Source organism: Hibiscus syriacus, unplaced genomic scaffold (genome assembly GCF_006381635.1).
Source record: "Hibiscus syriacus cultivar Baekdansim isolate YM2019G1 unplaced genomic scaffold, ASM638163v2 tig00110733_pilon, whole genome shotgun sequence".
NCBI classification, from domain to species: domain Eukaryota; kingdom Viridiplantae; phylum Streptophyta; class Magnoliopsida; order Malvales; family Malvaceae; genus Hibiscus; species Hibiscus syriacus.
This window is the reverse complement of record NW_024062845.1, coordinates 487,076-495,726: the sequence shown is the minus strand read 5'-3', so window position 1 is coordinate 495,726 and position 8,651 is coordinate 487,076.

The window sequence follows — 8,651 nt, the reverse complement described above, 5'->3', positions numbered from 1 at the left end:
TCCATATAAATATCGGAAATCATATTACTAAAATACATCTTTGATATCATAAGTTGAACAAAATACTAAATTCCAAATTTTAACTTGACTAGTATCGGTACTCCAGGTACAGTACCGATACTTCTCTGCTTATAGTATTGATACAATTCCACAGTATCGATACATATTCTCGATTCTGGAATTTCACTCTAAAAATGGTACCGATACTTACATATTGGTATCGATACCCCTAGTACCGATACTACCACTTCGTATCGATACCCTATGAAGAATTTGTCAAAGTTTCCCTTATGGTATCGATATTGTTCCTTCAGTATCGATACCTACACCTAATTATCACCTCTTTTTGTTTTATAGTATCGGTATTGTTCATCTAGTACCAATACCCCTAAACCAGAGCTTCTTCCTTTAATCCAAAAATTTACCAAAATTTTACTTAAACTCCACTTTAAAACTCCTTTCATGCTATAAAACTCAACTATATTCACTCAAACCATCTAATATCATTATAACACTTCATAATCTTTAATATATCTCTATAACTCTTGAAACTAAGAATCTTACTAAACCTTCAGCATGTTTTAAATTCATTTCTAACACTTTAGACTTCTTATCTCAACTTACGACAAGTCAAATATATCTTCAAAATTCATTAACTCCTTCTTTTCACAATTCCACTTAAAACCCATGTTATTAAATCACTCATAACTTGTCCATCTTTTAGTTTCTATAATTCCTTAAGCTTTTTCAAGCTTCCTTAATACCCCACTAACCAAAACCAAACCAAAATTTCAAGGAATAATTAGCTGAAAAGTTCTTACCTTTACTATGGCTCTCAAGGTGGAAGAAGAATGAAGAATGAAGACAAAAGAAATTTTTGGATTCCTTTCACTCATTTTTTTCCTTCTCCACGTGGATATAAAGCACCCCTAATTAATATTTAATTCATTTACTTATCAATTGACTAATATGCCCTTCAATCTTTCCTTATTTGCTATTTAATCCTACACAAAGTAATTACAATTAAGTCACTGAACTTTTTTAATTTTTTTAAATTAGACACGAAGTTTCAAAATCTTACAATTTCGTCACTAACCTAGTTTTTAGGATATTACAAATCTCCCCCTCTTAAAAACAATTCGTCCTCAAATTTTCACTACACAAAAAGGTGGGAATTTTGACTACACATATCCTCTTCACGTTCCCATGTTGCTTCTTCTGCTTTATGATTTCTCCATAACACTTTGACCAATGGGATCATTTTATTTCTTAACTGCTTAACTTCATATGCCAATATTTGCATTGGTTCCTCTTCATAAGTCAAATCAGACTGAACTTCTATTTCTTCCGATGCGATGATGTGATAAAGATCATATCGATATTTTTGAAGCATAGATACATGAAACACATTATGAATATTATCCATTTCAAGTGGTAACGCTAACTAATATTCTACTGGTCCTACTCTTTTCACAACTTCATATGGTCCAATAAATATAGGACTAAGTTTTCTTTTTCTTCCAAACCGTAATACCTTCTTCTAGGGAGATACCTTCAGGAAAACTTTATCTCCAACTTCGAATTCAATCTCTTTTCTCTTAAGATTAGTATATGACTTCTATCGGTCGGATGCCACTTTGAGATTATGTTAGATTTCCTGAACTTTATCTTCTACATCTTGAATAAAATCCGGACCAAGAATATTCTGATATTTGAGTTCATACCAGTTCAATAGCGTACGACATTTCATCCCGTACAAAGCTTCGTAGGGAGCCATCTTGATACTTGCTTGATAGCTATTGTTGTAAGCAAATTCGGAAAGTGACAAATACTTCTCCTATGATCCTTTAAACTCAATTACACAAGCTCTTAATATGTCTTCCAAGATTTGGATAGTCTTCTTGGATTGTCCATCCATTTGAGGGTAAAAGGTTGTACTAAAGTTTAGTCGAGTTCCTAGCGCTCCATGTAAAGATTTCCAAAATCTTGATGTAAATCGAGGATCTCGATCAGAAACTATCGAAATAGGCACGCCATGTAATAGAATAATCTCTCTAATGTACAGCTCAACATACTTTTCCATAGAGAAATCAGTTCGCACAGGAATGAAATGCGCTGACTTTGTCAATCGATCAACTATTACCCAAATCGAATCTCTTTTATTCAGAGTCAGAGGTAACCCCGTCACAAAGTCCATCGTCACATTCTCTCATTTCCACTGAGGAATAGAGATTGGTTGAAACAATCCTGAAGGAACTTTAAGCTTAGCTTTGACTTGCTGACATGCCAAACACTTGGATATAAATTCTGTGATACTTTTTTTCATTCCTGGCCACCAATATCGACTCTTAAGATCCATATACATCTTGTTTCCTCCTGGGTGCATAGTCAACGAACTACAATGGGCTCTGTTAATAGGTTATTCTTCAATTCTTCATCATTCAGAATAACAAGCCTTCCTCGGTAGTAAATCAAACTTAGTTTCAAAATCTTTATTTTCTTCACTGTTTGCCTGTTCCATTCTTTTCAAACATTTTTCATCTTTACCCTGTAATTCTTTAATTCGATCCAACAATATTGGCCTAAGTTTCAATTCTGTAAGTAACCCACCATCTCCATCTACTGAAAACCATGCATCTAAAGCTCTTAAAGTTACGAATGTCTTCCAAATTAGCGTATCCGCTACCACATTTGCTTTTTCGGGATGGAAATCAATTATCACATCATAATCCTTTAGGAATTCCACCCATCTTCTCTACCTAAAATTTATTTCTTTATAAGTCATCAGATACTTCAAGCTCTTATTATCCGTATAGAGATAGCAACATTCACCATATAAGTAGTGATGTCAAATCTTGAGAGTGAACACTACGACAACCAATTCCAAATCATGTGCCGGATAGTTCTTCTCATGTGATTTCAATTATCTAGATGCATATGCCACCGCTTTCCCTTCTTTCATCAGTACACATCCCAAGCCATTATGGGACGCGTCACTGTAAACCATGTAGTTCTTACCATACTCAGGTTGAACCAATACTGAAGCTTCTGTCAAAATTCTCTTTAACGCTTCAAAACTTTCTTGACACTCAGGAGTCCAAACAAATGGTACATTTTTCCCCATCAACTTGGTCAAAGGAAAAGCTATCATCGAAAAGTTCTTAACAAACCTTCAATAATAACATGCAAGACCCAAAAAACATCGCATTTCAGACACATTCTTTGGAATTTCCCATTCTAAAATAGCTTTTATCTTTTGAGGATCAACCTGAATCCCCTCTGTAGAAATCACATGCCCAAGGAATGCCACTTCATTTAGCCAAAACTCACACTTAGATAATTTGGCATAAAGCTTTTTATCTCGTAGAGTTTGCAAAACTACCCTCATATGTGCATTATGCTCTTCATTAGACTTCGAATACACCAGTATATCATCAATGAAAACAACTACAAACTGATCCAAATAAGGTTCAAAAAATATATTCATAAGATCCATAAACACAATAGATGCATTTGTTACCCCAAACAACATAACAATAAACTCATAATGACCATATCTCGTTCTAAAAGACATTTTCGGAATATTTTTTTCCTGAATCTTCAATTGATGATAACCAAAGCATAAATCAATCTTAGAGAATAATGAAGCTCCCTTTAATTGATCAAAAAAATCATCGATTCTAGGAAGGGGATATTTGTTCTTTAGGGTCACATTGTTAAGATGTCTATAATCAATGCAGAGACGCATTAAACCATCATTCTTCTTTACAAATAACACCGGAGCTCCCCAAGATGACACGCTTGGTATGATAAATCCCTTATCCAATAATTCTTGTAACTGAATCTTTAACTCACTCAACTCTTTTGGTGTCATTCGGTAAGGTGACATTACAATAGGTGTTGTTCCAGACATTACTTCAATTTGAAATTCAACCTCTCTATCTGGAGGTAATCCTGGCAACTCTGAAGGAAAAACATCAGGAAATTCTCTGACTATAGGAATATCTTCTAACGCTTTCTCCTTGGTTCTAGTATCTATATGAAACCCTAACATCCTTGTAACAGAAACTTCTTTATCGATATCATTGATATTACATTTTCTAATGGATTCAATCTTTCTCTGATTATAATCACTTCTACTCTATCATAAGTAATCAGAGTTACTCTTTTCAATCTACAATCGACATTAGCATGATAATGGTATATCCAATTCATCCCCAAAATTACTTTAAATTCATCAAAGGGTAATTCCATCAAATTAGAAGGGAATTCAATTCCCTGAATCCTTATGGGACACCCTTGACACACTCGATTTACCTGAGCATTATGCCTTAAAGGGTTAGTTACAACCACCTCACTACTTGTTGCTTCAACTGTGCAGGCTCACCAGCCATCATTGGATAATCTCAGATAAAATGTTAGGTATCACCACATCAAAAACAAGTTTCGAAAACTATTCAACACACTCCGGAATGATTCTTCCCACAATGTTGACACTGTCTTGATTGACCCTGACTAGATCTTCTATCTCCAGACCCCACAGATTGCGTCAGTCTAGCTCTCATTTGACTTGGTTCTCTAATAGAGGATGCATCTTACTCCTACCACTTTTTGATGGTTCTAAACTCAAGGAAGCACCAACTCTCTTAGACATCTGAGCTCTTTGCTCTCCAAACCTTTCATTCTGAGCTCTCTTAAGAGTTTTAGCATGGTTAACCACCTCTTAAAAAAAGGAAAGATTCAATACGATTAACATATCTTTCAGTCGATGACGCAGGCCCTCAACAAACCATTCACAAGCATCTTTCTCAGTCGAAATAAGTTCAACAGAAAAACGAATTAACTTATTGAACTCGCACTCATATTCATACTTGGTACGATTCAACTACTTCAAACTCATAAATTCTTGCTTCATCTGCCTTATAAACTGATCTCCAATAAACTTATGCTTAAACTATTCTAAAAAAAAGGACCATTTCACTTGGTCACCTGTCATTCTTATGGTGACATTCGTCTACAATATTCTAGCTTGCTCTCTCAGCAAAGAGACCACCCATCTAACTTCTCCATTTTAGAGTAATGGAGACCGTCAAACATTATCTTCACATCATTAAGCCAAAGGTCCGCAGCAACAGGACACCTTCCTCAGCTTCACCCTTGAATTCAAGAGCTCCTAATCCTTTTAACTCTTTTTCCACATTCATTCTATGAGTTCAGGGAGTAGGAGGATGGAAATACGTCAGGATAATGTCCAACGTCCTGAAGAATACCTCTTGGTTTTGTGCAGGGACTCCCTGAGGCGCTTGTTCTTCACCTTGCCTGGTTAGGGGAGGTGAATTACTACTTCCCTCATATCTATCATCTCTCGCTTCACTTCAGAGTTCTTGTGATCAGACATCTAATAAGACATGACCATATAACTCTATTAGAAGATAACATATTCCTTACTCTATCATATCATAAGATTTCACTTTTCTGTTGGCATGTAAACTTTTAAAACATTTTTAACTTCGGTTTATGCCTAGAATCAGCTAAACCTTGGCTCTGATACCATTAAATGTAACACCTCAACCAGTATCCGACCCGAATACGAGTCTGAGATGTCACATTAACATATCAAATCACATGCTTGTACAAGATAGTGAAAATTCAAACTTATATTAAATAAAAATGTATAATTTACATAAATTATGTTAAAAATGTTTACAAAACTGATCAGAGCATATGCAATTCAAGTCTTTAGTTACATGCCAACACGATTTACAATTTCAAAAGAACCTACTGTTTAAATTTCTTCTGAACTGATTTCTGACAAAAAAATTTGCTATCATTGTTGTCTATCCTTTCCTTTCCGACTTCTTTGATCCTACGTGTGAAATACTCACACGCTAAGTCATTGACTTGGTGAGGCATATAATAAATAAATAAAAATAATGACATATGCAATCACATAATTTCATGATGTAGAAGAAACATGATATCACAAACAACAAGACATAGATTCTCATACATTTAATCAATACTAACGTATTACATTATGAAAATAGTAATTCATTTTATATATCTTTTATTTGCACATGGTACAATACTGAGAACTAAAGATATGTGACTGCATTGAGGATGTGCACAAATGCTATCACCATAGCTCGTATAAAATGAACCGAAGTGCAACATAGAATGTCCCGAAGGACCACATAGATGTCCCAAAAGATCGCGTAGAAATATCCCGAAGGACCACGTAGAACCCTCGACTTTTGGTATGCCAATTATACCCTCAGTTCTCATATCATAAACTATGGGCTTTATCATTTCTCTCATGTATGATATCTTATATCTCATAGATTCTTAATCACGTAGCTCATGTCAGATAACTCATATCACATATTCATGAAATCATGAAATTCATATCTCATAACTTATCTCATGATTTCTTATATTCACATAGATTATATAACACATTTAACAAATACATGTACTCATAACAATCATATCAATAACATGCTTGTAATTATGCATTTATGAAATCAAACATTGGAAATAGACTTATCGTAAGTCTTATTTCCATAAAACAACATATCCAATACATTATTCACTCACCTTGGTCTCACTAGTCCAAGCAAATCTCTTAACTCTCTCTCGGAAATTCTTAACTATTCGACTTTTTCGGACTTTGCTTTCACTCGATATCTACACAATTATATGATCCATATAAACATCGAAAATCATATTACTAAAATAAATCTTTGATATCATAAACTAAACAAAATACTAAATTACAAATTTTAACTTGACTAGTATCAGTACTCTAGGTACAGTACCGATACTTCTATGCTTATAGTATTGATATTATTCCTCAGTATCAATACCTATCTTGGTTCTGGAATTTCACTCTAAAAATGGTACCGATACTTACATATTGGTACCAATACCCCTAGTACTGATACTACCACTTCGATATCGATACCTTATGAAGAATTTGTCAAAGTTTCCCTTATGGTATCGATATTGTTCCTTCAATATCGATACCTACACCTAATTATCACCTCTTTTTTTATAGTATCGATATTGTTCATCTAGTACCTATACCCCTAAACCATAACTTTTTCCTTTAACCAAAAAATTTACTAAAATTTTACTTAAACTCCACTTTAAAACTCCTTTCATGCATTAAAACTCAACTATATTCATTCAAAGCATATTATATCATTATAACACCTCATAATATTCAATATCTCTCTATAACTCTTGAAACTAAGAATCTTACTAAACTTTCAACATGTTTTAAATTCATTTCTAACACTTTAGACTTTTTATCTCAACTTATGACAAGTCAAATATATCTTCAAAATTTATTAACTCCTTCTTTTTCACAATTCCACTTAAAACCCCATGTTATTAAATCACTTATAACTTGTCCATCTTTTAGTTTCTATAATTCCTTAAGCTTTTTCAAGCTTCCTTAATACCCCACTAACCAAAACCAAACCAAAATTTCAAGGAATAATTAGCTGAAAAGTTCTTACCTTTACCATGGCTCTCAAGCTGGAAGAAGAAAGAAGAATAAAGATAAAAGAAATTTTTGGATTCCTTTCACTCCCATTTTCCTTCTCCACGTGGATATAAAGCACCCCTAATGAATATTTAATTTATTTACTTATAAATTAACTAATATGCCCTTCAATCCTTCTTTTTTTGCTATTCAATCCTTACACATTCACTAAATGAGTTGGCTAATGGTACAAGTATGAACATGTAAAGATATTGATTTAACTATTAAATAGGCATCATGGTGTGGTTGAGGGTTTTGTATCTCGGAGCTTACACACCCCTCTAGCCTTTTTGAGATACCCTTGGGTATCTAGGATGAGATCTAGAGTTGTATTGGAAATGTACTCCCGCCAACTTACTTCGTCGAGTCTTGGGGCATCTGCGCCTAGTCGACTGCTGAAGTGCCTTGGTACTAACTTGGATATCCACTGACTGTTATAATTCTACTAAGAGCAACTCGGGTGTCCTGGCTATTTACCGACTACCAAACAAGGTTGGTTTTATGTATTCCTAGTTGTTTAGGTTTCTACTATTTTGATATTAATTATTGTTATCGCTTAAAGTCTTATCTACTATTATTCTGGTGTGTTTGGTGTACCTCGGGTCTGATCTATTAATTCATGTATTAATTATCCAAAACTGCATGTCAGTACCAATACTTTCTCCTCAGTATCGATACTAAACCCATGGTATCGATACCCACATGTTGGTATCTATACCCTCTGACTGTCATATACTGCCTGGGTAAGGTAGTATCGATACTGTAGGGTGAGTATCAATACTCTAGTATTGGGATATCAATACTTGGATGAGTATCGATACCAAACTTAGATTCGATATTTTGAAATTATCCAGTATCAATATCCCTGCTGGGAGTATCAATACCCCTGCCTTGCTATCGATACTCTATGTGAGTACTGATACCAAATTTGAACACTGGAATGTGGGTCTTGATACCAACCCGATTGGTATCGAAACTGGGGTCCCAGTATCGATACTCCTTCCTTTTAAAACTTGTTTCATTTTTGTCTAAGAACATTATTGTTACTGTTAATAAGGTAATAAGAACACTTCTTAAGCCTATAGATTACTGAAAATAGATT